The sequence below is a fragment of the Saccostrea cucullata genome, unplaced genomic scaffold (assembly GCF_032062105.1).
Source record: "Saccostrea cucullata isolate Sc308-1 unplaced genomic scaffold, CSIRO_AGI_Scuc_v1 ctg1161, whole genome shotgun sequence".
Classification (NCBI taxonomy): domain Eukaryota; kingdom Metazoa; phylum Mollusca; class Bivalvia; order Ostreida; family Ostreidae; genus Saccostrea; species Saccostrea cuccullata.
In genome coordinates, this window is record NW_026923477.1 from 47,442 (window position 1) to 60,814 (window position 13,373).

The 13,373-nt window shown below is 35.4% G+C and overlaps 1 protein-coding gene and 1 long non-coding RNA gene across 2 annotated transcripts in view; both read right to left on the reverse strand.

The window, feature by feature from the left end:
• Positions 1-13,373, reverse strand: part of LOC134264098 (uncharacterized) — a 66,758-nt gene that overhangs the window by 24,103 nt on the left and 29,282 nt on the right. The gene's annotated exons all lie outside the window — the stretch shown is intronic.
• LOC134264095 (uncharacterized) lies at positions 1,135-13,133 on the reverse strand. The gene is made up of 3 exons (XR_009991446.1): positions 13,055-13,133; positions 1,407-1,466; positions 1,135-1,238 (listed from the first exon to the last, which is right to left on the reverse strand). It is a non-coding gene; the product is annotated as an uncharacterized LOC134264095 (long non-coding RNA).

The following is a 13,373-nucleotide window of genomic DNA, read 5'->3' on the forward strand; positions in this document are numbered from 1 at the left end:
GATAACTCTTTTGTCAAGATTTTAAACTATAATCTGTTTCTTCGCAGACCGTTCAAAGTCTATGCCACTCAAAAATTCTTTTCCATTGAATTCAAATGAACGGATAGTGGTCAACTTTTTCCAAGGCCAACTTCCATTTACTTCCAATTTTTTGCATACAATACTAAATTTCCTTCATATCACCATACTGTGGTTAAAAGTGGGTTGGGGGGAACTAACTTTTTAGTGGACATTTTCAATATTAAAGATAATGTTGGGAAAAAAGTGGGGGACAGGCCCCTCCTGCCCCCCCCCCCCCCTGTTGCTGCGTCCCTGCTTTAGAAATTGACATTTACTTTAAAAAGAAAAACAAAATTACAAAAAATCAGCAATTTACATAGACTGATTTTTACCATTTTGCTTTTCCTAATTAAATCCACCTGGCTTGGTATATTTTTCTAAAGTTTATATTACACGCTTAGCGCCAATCTAACATATTCTGAAATTTGTTCTCATCTGTAAGCCTTTACTGAGTGGGTTTTGTCCATATTTGTAATTTTCCAGTTCTAAGGAGAAAAAATCCTAAGAATTATCCACTTTTCGAAACCTGTGACATGATATTTAGTCATAATGACCTTTGACTAAAAAAAACTGATACAAGTATGAAGATATTAAATTCATTTGCTCTTTGAATTTTAAATTATTTATAAAATAGAGAGTAACCAGGTGTATACATTGGATAGAAAATCAGCTGCAAAATTGGTTTATTCATTGGCGTCGGAAGCAAATTGAAAGGGGGGGGCTAAGTGTAAAAAGAAATACCTTTAAAAAAATTTGACAAGAAAAAAGGGGAAATGTCTATTCCCAAACACGAAAATCTATTTCATCGGGGGGGGGGGGGGGGGGTGTAGGTTCGAACTTAGTCCATAGGGAGTTGCTATGCTAAATTTCATTGCAAAAGCTCAAAGGGTTCTTGAGATATCGTGTGGAAACGAAAGCCTTACAGACAGACAGAAAGACGGACGGACGGACGGACAAACCCAAATTAATATCCCCCACTTTTCAAGCGGGGGACATAAGAGATGGATCACAGGTACTTGATTTAAAAGTACACCCTTTTTTGAAATCATCCCAATTCAATTGAGGACTAGGACATTGTTGTTGGATCAAAGAGCCTCTTGAACATATAATATATCCTTCACACGTAAAACATGATTGGTAGTCTCCATCCAATTGATCCACACAACTGGTCTTACATCCTGCAGAAAAGAAAAGGAATGGTAACCTTCGTATTAGAATTGGCAAGGCTTTAATTTATTGCTTAATTGTAATCAATTTTAATTTAGTGTGTAAAAAAGGTTTTAAGGAAAAGGATACTTTTTATTGAGATGACCTTGGTGTTTATGACTTTATAATTATTCACTTACTCATTGTTTGAATTAATCTATAAAAAGTTCTCTTGGTTCCTTCTATCCACACATTAAAAACTACAAATATTACACAATATATAAGTAATACATGAAATAACAATTTACATTAAATTGTATATAATCATATAATTATGATTATAAAATGAAATAACAACTAAAATTAAATTGTTATTTTATGATTTTGATTATAAAATGAAAAACAACTTACATTAAATTCTTATCATATAATTTTTATTATAAAATTATATAATAACTGACATTAAAGCAATATGAGCTGCATTGGTAAAAATTCTATTTTGCTGTTAAAAAGTGTTATAATGATAAATTTGTATGTAGCTTAAACCTTCATGATCAATTAGACTAAAAGAAAGCAGAAGACTTTTTATATACAGTCCAATATACAGTTTTATATATATATATAAAAATATAATTGTACATGACGACAATAATGTAATTTTGATTCAATCGAAGCTTAAAATAGTTTTTCCATCGCAAATATGAACAAAAAAGCTTCTTAACATTATTTTTTCTGTCATTGAAATAGTTATTAGAGAAAACCACACATATATAAATTTCTTAAAGTTTAATGGCGAATAATGGCCATGGCAGCACTACAATTTTCAGGAAATTACATTTAGTTACTGGTTACAATCGTAACCAAGGTTACCGACCCAAATACATTGGGCGATTTTGGCAACCCAAATGGCAAATGGCAAATACATGTAAATGAAAATCATCATGAAATGGGCAAATACATTGGGTGATTTTGACAACCCAAATGGCAAATGGCAAATACATGTAAATGAAAATCATCATGAAGTAGGCAAATATAGAAATGAATATGAAATAGGCAAATATACAAATGAAGCTGTTAAGCAACCTACTGGCAAATAATACATTGCAAATGTTTCATCCAGTCTGACACAAATAAGCAAATTGAAATTTCACACATATTGAAAATAATTATGTACAGTTGTAGCGAGCCCTGGGAACAGATGCTCACTAAATATAACCCTATTTAAGTTCAGCTAAAGATTGCATAGTCTTATTCCATCCGTTATACATACAAATCGGGAATCGTACGAAAATCAGTCACATGTAAGACAACAGTAAGCTCTGAGGCAAGATACTCACTACACATATAAATCACTATTCAAGTCCACCGACAGATTGTGGAAGGCATCTAGAGAATTGTAACTTCATTGGTGCAGGTACAGTAATAGTTGGTTACATCAACAGCCATCGGAGGTTACAGCCATGCAGTGCGCCATGACGAAGTTAGATGTTGAACTACGGGATTACAAGGTTCACATATAAATCACTATTCAAGTCCAACAACAGATTTTGGAACGCATCTAGAGAATTGCAACTTTATTGGTGCTGGTAAGGTAATGGTTACATCAACAGCCATCGGAGGTTACGGCCATGCAGTGCGCCATGACGAAGTTAGGTGTTGAACTACGAGATGTACAAGGCTGAAAATAGAAAAATTCAGGCAGCAGAAAATTGACCCTAAACAGACAATTTATTTTATATTTTCATACATTACATATAGGGTGTTGGTGGGTGGGAATTTTTGAACACAATATAAAATAAATAAACAAATTTTTATCTTGAGATGCAGGATATGTCTGCTCCCCTTCATTCTCTAACGGAAAAGGTAGTCCTAAGGATTCGACTAAAATACCAAAAGTTGAAAGAACGGGGAAACACTAATGACCCGATAACCCCGAATATGGGCCTCTCTAATAACGCGATTTAATTTTCAGCAATTAAATCGAATTATTAGAGAAAACCACACATATATAAATTTCTTAAAGTTTAATGGCGAATAATGGCCATGGCAGCACTACAATTTTCAGGAAATTACATTTAGTTACTGGTTACAATCGTAACCAAGGTTACCGACCCAAATACATTGGGCGATTTTGGCAACCCAAATGGCAAATGGCAAATACATGTAAATGAAAATCATCATGAAATGGGCAAATACATTGGGTGATTTTGACAACCCAAATGGCAAATGGCAAATACATGTAAATGAAAATCATCATGAAGTAGGCAAATATAGAAATGAATATGAAATAGGCAAATATACAAATGAAGCTGTTAAGTACGGCGCCGCTGGAGGGCCAGATAAAAAAAATATTTTTATTTGTTCGGACAAATTAGAAATTCGTTCGGACGAATTAGTTATTTGTTCGGACGAATTAGATATTCGTTCGGACAAATTAGAAATTCGTTCGGACGAATTAGAAATTTGTTCGGACAAATAAGTTATTTGTTCGGACGAATTAGATATTCGTTCGGACAAATTAGAAATTCGTTCGGACGAATTAGAAATTTGTTCGGACAATAAGTTATTTGTTCGGACAAATAAGTTATTTGTTCGGACAAATTAGATATTTGTTCGGACAAATTAGAAATTCGTTCGGACAAATAAGTTATTTGTACGGACGAATTAGAAATTCGTTCGGACGAATTAGTTATTTGTTCGGACGAATTAGATATTCGTTCGGACAAATTAGAAATTCGTTCGGACGAATTAGAAATTTGTTCGGACAAATAAGTTATTTGTTCGGACAAATAAGTTATTTGTTCGGACAAATTAGATATTTGTTCGGACAAATTAGAAATTCGTTCGGACAAATAAGTTATTTGTACGGACGAATTAGAAATTCGTTCGGACGAATTAGTTATTTGTTCGGACAAATTAGAGAAATTGTGAACAACTATCAGGACATCGCGAATAATGTGCGGTTTGCACCAAGACGTTTCATTTTATTTTGATTCTTTGCAAAATAACTTTAATGAACAACATTATCAGTTAATATTTTGAAGATAAGTCGTTTTAATGTTGTTTTCTTTTTCGTATGATTTTTATGTACATATTCACTCCGTGCAGTTATTAATCATGACATGTGAATGATTTTTGAAATACATTTCTGATACATATGTCGCCGATTTGTAGCTGAAATATTGCCGATTCGGCGTAAAACATTCAATCAATCAATCTGGTACATATGCGATGTATAAAATGATTAAAAGGTCCTCACTGAGTTTTTAATTAAATATTCCTGTTTGTGAATTTAGAAAACTTCACAAAAATGAACCTGTTCGTATTGATCCCAGATTGTTCATGTGACTCGCGAGCCGGTGAATTACGAGGTCAACCGATCAATCTGGTATATTCCCTAGTCCATTGATTTTCAGAGCATAATATTATAGCCCCCTCCCGTTATTGGAGAGGTTCATGTAGTCGAACAAACTATTTAATTTCACTTTCAGCATTTCTTAATTTTGTTTATACGCTTTTACAGTTGAGTACCAGTTCGAAGGTTTGATAGGCCAATGACTCACATAGAAAGGGAAATTATGAAAGCAACCCTTTTTACGGGGAAAATAAATCATGAATGAATGTCAAAATATTTTCAAGTAACAACCCCCCCCCCCTCCTCTATTAAACAAGAGGCCCAGGGGCCACATCGCTCACCTGAGCAATTGGCTAGGAAAAAGCACACATCAGACAAGAACTGAAAGTTTACTGAGGGGGGGGGGCTTGAATTTTAACCCCTAGGGGGTCATGATTGAACAAACTTGAATCTTCACTACCTGAGGATGATTCCCTATAAATATCACTAAGCATGGCTTTAAAGTACTTGAAAAAATTTTTTTTATAAGTTTTCCCTAGGTATTCCTATGTAAAAATTTGATCAACCATTTTGGCCCCACCCTGCCCCCAGGGGTCATGATTTGAACAAAATTGAATCTACACATCCTGAGGATGATTCCATATGAGTTTCATCTTTCCTGGTCCAGTGGTTCTTGAGAAGATTTTTAAAGATTTTTCCTATATATTCCTATGTAAAACTATGATCGGCCATTTTGCCCCACCCTACCCCCAGGGGTCATGATTTGAACAAACTTGAATCTACACTTCCTGAGGATGATTTCATATGAATTTCATCTTTCCTGGCCCAGTGGTTCTTGAGAAGAAGATTTTAAAAGATTTTTCCTATATATTCCTATGTAAAACTATGATCGGCCATTTTGGCCCCACCCTACCCCCAGGGGTCATAATTTGAACAAACTTGAATCTACACTTCCTGAGGATGATTTCATATGAGTTTCATCTTTCCTGGCCCAGTGGTTCTTGAGAAGAAGATTTTTAAAGATTTTTCCTATATATTCCTATGTAAAACTTTGATCGGCCATTTTGGCCCCACCCTACCCCCAGGGGTCATGATTTGAACAAACTTGAATCTACACTACCTGAGGATGATTCCATATGAGTTTCATCTTTCCTGGCCCAGTGGTTCTTGAGAAGACGATTTTTAAAGATTTTTTCCTATATATTCCTATGTAAAACTTTGATTGGCCATTTTGGCCCCACCCTACCCCCAGGGGTCATAATTTGAACAAACTTGAATCTACACTTCCTGAGGATGATTTCATATGAGTTTCATCTTTCCTGGCCCAGTGGTTCTTGAGAAGAAGATTTTTAAAGATTTTTCCTATATATTCCTATGTAAAACTTTGATCGGCCATTTTGGCCCCACCCTACCCCGAGGGGTCATAATTTGAACAAACTTGAATCTACACTACCTGAGGATGATTCCATATGAGTTTCATCTTTCCTGGCCCAGTGGTTCTTGAGAAGACGATTTTTAAAGATTTTTTCCTATATATTCCTATGTAGAACTTTGATTGGCCATTTTGGCCCCACCCTACCCCCAGGGGTCATAATTTGAACAAACTTGAATCTACACTTCCTGAGGATGATTTCATATGAGTTTCATCTTTCCTGGCCCAGTGGTTCTTGAGAAGAAGATTTTAAAAGATTTTTCCTATATATTCCTATGTAAAACTTTGATCGGCCATTTTGGCCCCACCCTACCCCGAGGGGTCATAATTTGAACAAACTTGAATCTACACTACCTGAGGATGATTCCATATGAGTTTCATCTTTCCTGGCCCAGTGGTTCTTGAGAAGAAGATTTTTAAAGATTTTTTCCTATATATTCCTTTGTAAAACTATGATCGGCCATTTTGGCCTCACCCTACCCCCAGGGGTCATGATTATAACAAAATTGAATCTACACTACCTGAGGTTGATTCCATATGAGTTTCATTTTTCCTGGCCCAGTGGTTCTTGAGAATAAGATTTTTAAAGATTTTTCCTATATATTCCTATGTAAAACTATGATCAGCCATTTTGGCCCCACCCTACCCCCAGGGGTCATAATTTGAACAAACTTGAATCTACACTACCTGAGGATGATTCCACATGAGTTTCATCTCTCATGGCCCAGTGGTTCTTGAGAAGAAGATTTTTTAAAAATGCCATTAATTTTTCTCTAATTCATAATTATCTCCCCTTGGAAAAGGGCGTGGCCCTTCATTTGAACAAACTTGAATCCCCTTTACCCAAGGATACTTTGTAGCAAGTTTGGTTGAAATTGGTCCAGTGGTTCTTGAGAAGAAGATGAAAATGTGAAAAGTTTTGATCAGAAAAGCTCACTTGAGCCTTCGGCTCAGGTGAGCTAAAAAACGATCGATTGTCTTAATCATTGAGAACCTTAACTTGCATTAAATTATGATGTGTTTTTAAATTTTACTGCACTTTCTAGGAACGTACATGTATTCATCTATTTTTTATCCTTTTCCCGGAAAGGGGCGTGTGTATAATTTGGTCAATATTATACCTGCATGTTTTAATTCATGCGCTTTTCTGATATTTAAATATAAAATAAATTTTATATAGATACTTAATAAAAGTTTTTAACGATCTTAGAAAGAATCCGTTGGAGATGGACTTACGATATTCCCTCTTTTTCTTCCTTTATCACAAAATACTTAAATGTGGGAACAGCGGTATAGAAGCAAATCTACAAATGTCCTAGCTAGTAAGCCCCACCTTAAAAAAATTAAGACCCTCGAATAAGAGGCTCGATATTTTGAGTCCGAAGTTTATTCAATATAATACAAGCATCGTTTTTGAAAGTGGGGGGGGGGGGGAATGAGAAAAAAATAGCTACCTGAAAAGTTGACAAGCAAAAAAAAAGGGGGTGACTCAGGAAAAGTTGCCCAAAGTTGACAGTCCTATTCCGTGGGGTGGGGGGGGGGCTTACTTTTTCAATGCCAATTTTTCCCGTACCAATTGCCTGCAGTAGGAGTAAAACCTTAAGGAGTGGATCTCATCTTTTCAAAGAAGCGGTAACTGACCACTGGCACCCCAGTGTTAGTCAGGGATGGGAGTGAAAAGATGTTTGATAAGAAGTAACTGACTCTTTGCATTTACTAGTGGGCTCTCAGAAAATATACTTTCAGAATTGCAGACTTTAGGCCTATAATATATACCGGTATAGATCCATTATTTCCGAATATTTACAATCAACATACCCGACTTTAATATCACATGTCTAGTTGCTACGTGTGTATGTCATGGTCCAAAGAGCTATTTATGTATTAAAAAAGGATGCATCCTCCTAAATAGACAAAGTGTATATCTCTCTTTACAGGATAATTTGTGCAAACATCTAATTTGCCCGAACAAATAACTTATTTGTCCAAACAAATTTCTAATTCGCCTGAACGATTTTCTAATTTGTCCGAACGAATATCTAATTCGTCCGAACAAATAACTAATTCGTCCGAACAAATATCTAATTCGTCCGAACAAATAACTAATTCGTCCGAACGAATATCTAATTTGTCCGAACAAATAACTAATTTGTCCGAACGAATATCTAATTCGTCCGAACAAATAACTAATTTGTCCGAACGAATATCTAATTCGTCCGAACAAATAACTAATTCGTCCGAACGAATTTCTAATTTGTCCGAACGAATTTCTAATTTGTCCGAACGAATATCTTATTCGTCCGAACAAATAACTAATTCGTCCGAACGAATTTCTAATTTGTCCGAACGAATTTCTAATTTGTCCGAACGAATATCTAATTCGTCCGAACAAATAACTAATTCGTCCGAACGAATTTCTAATTTGTCCGAACAAATAAAAATATTTTTTTACCTGGCCCTCCAGCGGCGCCGTAGTTAAGCAACCTACTGGCAAATAATACATTGCAAATGTTTCATCCAGTCTGACACAAATAAGCAAATTGAAATTTCACACATATTGAAAATAATTATGTACAGTTGTAGCGAGCCCTGGGAACAGATGCTCACTAAATATAACCCTATTTAAGTTCAGCTAAAGATTGCGCCAATGGACACTATGTGTCCACCGCCACAATGGCGGTAGCTGAACGCTTATGATTACACCCCCCCGCCCCTCCTTTTTAAAGAATGGCAAAGCAAATAAATTAACATTACATACCAAGACAAATGTGTATTAAACAATCACATCAGCTTCATCTATTGTGTGTCTATTTTAGTGCGCTTTACGTCATTTAGTCAGTGTAATAGAGTGCCATGGCCATTAAAGCCCACCCTTGACATTTTAAAATTATGCAATGCTTTCCTCAAAGTTTCAACAAATATCTCATTGCCTTGCTCTGACAAGTGCAACCCATCCTCTTGAAGTAGAGTATGATCAACCAAAGTGAACTCTGGGCAACAAATATATCCCCCTTGATGGGCCAACAACAAAGCTATAAACTCAAAACCCGACTTTAGTAAGAGCATGGTTGTCCCTAGCATAACGCCAAATCAATCTAGGTAATATCTGAAACCAAATAATTTTCAATAATTGTTGTTTGGTAACAGGGCTAAAATTGAATCAAAGGAATTATTTATGCTATAATGCAAAACACATAATGGAATTTGACTAATGTCTTTGCCATTGCAATGTAGAACCAGATTATAATTTTGTAGTATCTTCATACCTTGACATTAATTTGATTTTTGAGAGGAGATGTCACCATCCCATGCCACCTTTTCCCTGCCACCAGATATTAGCTTTCAATGTGGATAACCCAAAATGGGAACCCCCACCCCCTATTTTTTCTAGCATAACCAAAACCAGAAGTCTCTGTCTAGACTGTAGCTCTACTGGTTTATACTTAAAACAAAGGAAGAGAAAAGTAGCAGTTGATACTTGAAACTTTTAAACAGCAATAAATAGAAAAATGATCCTTGCCACTCATCAATATAAAAACCAACGCACAGAATCAAGTATCCTAGCATAGTCCACCTGTGTGCCAAGTTATCTTGAAATAAGACCAAAACTGTAGGAGGAGTAGCATTTTGAAAGAATTTCAAAGAAATTTCTATTCTTAGTAATCATGGCAGCACCATTCGTTGAAATCCCAAAATCATGCCATAATATTGACAATCCCAAAAAAAATGTACATATTCTTACACCCTCTGAAATATTTGTAAACAAAAATGATCATATTTAAAATAAGATTTAGCATTAAGGTATTAGAAAACCTATCAAGCTATACTGCTTGAGGTGCTTAAAAATAATACAAACAATTGAGTCTTTAGCCATCAATGAATTTGAGGTTGGTATTCTTATTTATCTCTTGTAAGCTTTTGATCACCAACGACCTAGTTCTTGATATAATTGGCAATCTAGCATCTACAGAACTTTGCAGTCTTGACATGCCTACCACCATCTTTTTCATAACAACAAAGTCTCAAGTACCATCAAGTTTACATTTAAAGCTTGTACCTGACAGATACGTTCTTACCGTAGAATATGACAGATTATCTATTATCTATTTTTCATCAGGATGCCAAATCGGATGTGACCCACAAGATAATAAGACAAGCCTTGAACTGTATATTGTTTAAACTGAAACAAGCTAAAAAATGTTATGTCCCTGATTACTTTAGTACCAACCCATTCACTTGGCCTCTTAAAAAACAATCAATGATTCTTGAAGAAAAAGCCACAACTTAATTCTGAAATCCTTGATCTATCAGTAAATAATTGGAGTTGATCATTGTCTACTCAGTCAATTTGTGGAAAGTAACAGCAGCCATTGAACAAATCTAAAAAAGTAAGCCACACTTTCAAGTCCTCCTTAACCACCAAAGAAACCCTGATAAAGTGATGTGGTTTTAACAGACCCCTTGCATGATGTCATAAATTATGCCTAGTGAATGCCCGGCCTAACAGAATGGCACGCAAACAAAAATTCAACAAACCTGCAAGAGCCTTAAATTCCTTTAGGGTAGCCTTCTTTCTTGACATAAAACTGTTGATCAAATCCTTTAAACTATTCTACTTATCAACTGGGATTCTTAACATCATTTCAAACAAATCTAACTCAAAACCCAAAAAGGTCAGGGGAGTGGAAGGCCACACTGTTTTATCATCAGCTATTGAGGGGACACCTAACTGCTCGCATAGCCCCCCAAAAATGACATGTTCATCACATGTATTCCTACCTGCCCTACCAGAAAACCAAAAATAATGTAAGTAATACACAACAAATTTCTGACCAGACTGTTGCTTCAATATCCATTCCAAATATGATGAAAATTCCTCAAAGACTACAAGACACCACAAAATATTTATTTAAATCCTAAAAGCTTAAAGATCTGCCGGGTGAACAGGATTAAACCTAAATGCAGACTTGAGGTCCATTTTTCCCAATTCAAGGCCCCCTTACCCAACAAACTTAGTATCCTAACTGCATCATCTAATGAGGAGTAATTGACTGAGGAGAAAGATGGATCAATAAAGGAATTAACACTCAAGTTTTCCAGTTTAGATAAATGATGAATCAACTTAAATGTTCCATCTTTTTTCGGTTCTAAACCTGCAGGTGAATTAAAGCCTAAGACTGGGAAAGTGTCTTGAATGGAATGGGCCAGTAACTCTTTCAGCATAATTTTTTAAAACTTTTTTTCAGAATTCTAAGCTCATTATCCCTAGCTGACTTTAAATCAAAACAATTAGTAACTACCCTTTTGACCATTAATTTAGAAACCTTCATAAAACCCCTTTGGCAAAATTTCTGAACTCTTCCTATAATAATCAGAGTTTTGTAAATAAGCTGCATAAACTTCTAAATTAAATGGGGAATAACCTAAATCCTGTAGATTGTGGTGCACTGGGGTATCATGCTCAAGGCCTGGGTGGTCTTGATGAAAGTCTCTGGTTCCTGTATTATAATGGGTACCTTTGACCTGAAAAATCTCTAGAAGCATATTGATATTTAGCAGACGGGCCTTTTTAAATGGATGAGGCCCGCTACAGTTCAAATATTTATGTTATAATTAATGGCACTGCTGTTTCACACAAACCCGATATTTGTTATAGTCATAGCATTTACCCCCCCCCCCCCCCCCCCCGAAGGTTTTGCACCGGACCAATAAACGATGGTACCATGTACAGGAGCTAAAGCTCCTGATCAAATATTAATGAAACACTTGAATTTCTTGCAATTCTCATTTGAAATTGACCATTATAAAAATGCCACCTTATATCTGTTAGCCTACCTGCTAGCCCCTACACAAACAGTGTGGATTTATTTATACAAGACAAAAAAGAAATTCTGTTGGGTGTACTGTGGCATATACTGAAGAGAAAACAAAAGATGCATCAGTCCACTGCTGTACATTTGTAATTTTAACTGTAACCCATTTCGGTTCAATTACTACTTGACCATTGGAGAATGTTAGTGTTTGCTTATCAACCATCAGGACCGGATTGGACAGAAGCTGACCTAAATCAATGAATTCTCCCTCTGCATTTTATGTTTGATTTATTCTGTAGCATTTTCCCCCAAATTATCGCATATACCATCGATCTCATTACCTGTTGTATCAACATGATTGGCTGTCTTACATTGAAATCAGATTCATTGCTGGAACTAGTGGAAAAAGTAACCACACTTGTAGTAACCATGGTAACAATAATCGTCTGTACAGGCCCGCCGAGGGTATGTTTTCCTCTGACGAAACTTCTGTAGATTCGACTGATCCCATTTTTTGGTTTAGGCCCGCTCGTAGATGCTGATTTCCGCTTCGCCGGCTTGGCAGCGGGTTTAACTCTAGGCATTTTCTGAAACTACCGACTTTGAAATAAGAAATACAATATAGAAATAGGCCTAATAGTAAAGTTATTATTATTATTTTTAATATTGACTCAGCGTTACGACTTCGACCATTTTTGTAATTAAAATCATTATTATTATCATTTTCTCAAATATTGACTAAGCGTTACGATTTTTCTGTTTTATATTAAGCATGTGGTTTTTCAAAATCGAAAAACATCCGAAAAGTCATGGACGTAATGATGCAAATACACACGAAAATAAAGATTGCTAGAAACATTCTCCTTAAATTTCATGCATAACATGAATTTTTGAACATAATATAAAATAAATAAACAAATTTTTATCTTGAGATGCAGGATATGTCTGCTCCCCTTCATTCTCTAACGGAAAAGGAAGTCCTAAGGATTCGACTAAAATACCAAAAGTTGAAAGAACGGGGAAGCACTAATGACCCGATAACCCCGAATATGGGCCTCTCTAATAACGCGATTTAATTTTCAGCAATTAAATCGAATTTTTGACAATTTTGCAACAAAAAATTCTGACATCAAAGATGCAGCTCATATTGCTTTAAATTGTTATAATATAATAATGATTATAAAATAATATAACAACTGACGTTAATTTCTTATTAGATAATTTTGATTATTAAAAAATTATATTTACCTGGTTTGTTTGAAAATGCTGGTAGAAGCAGCTCGACTTGATACTTTGTTTTATTTGAAAAGTCTTCTTTGTCTGTTCTCACGACTAAACAGATATAGACAAAAAAAGACCAGTTTAGCTAAGAAATACCAGTTTAGCTAAGAAAAGAGAGTTTACTTATAGGCCTAACATATAGTGTAGGCTCTTTGAATCGATTTACATTTTTTTCTTCTAACGAAAAAAATTCCTCTGATGAATTTTTGAATTAAGCTATGTTTTATAAAAACAATCGGTTTTGTATACCCTCTATATCATTCTTCGGTTCTCCGCTTGAAAGGGT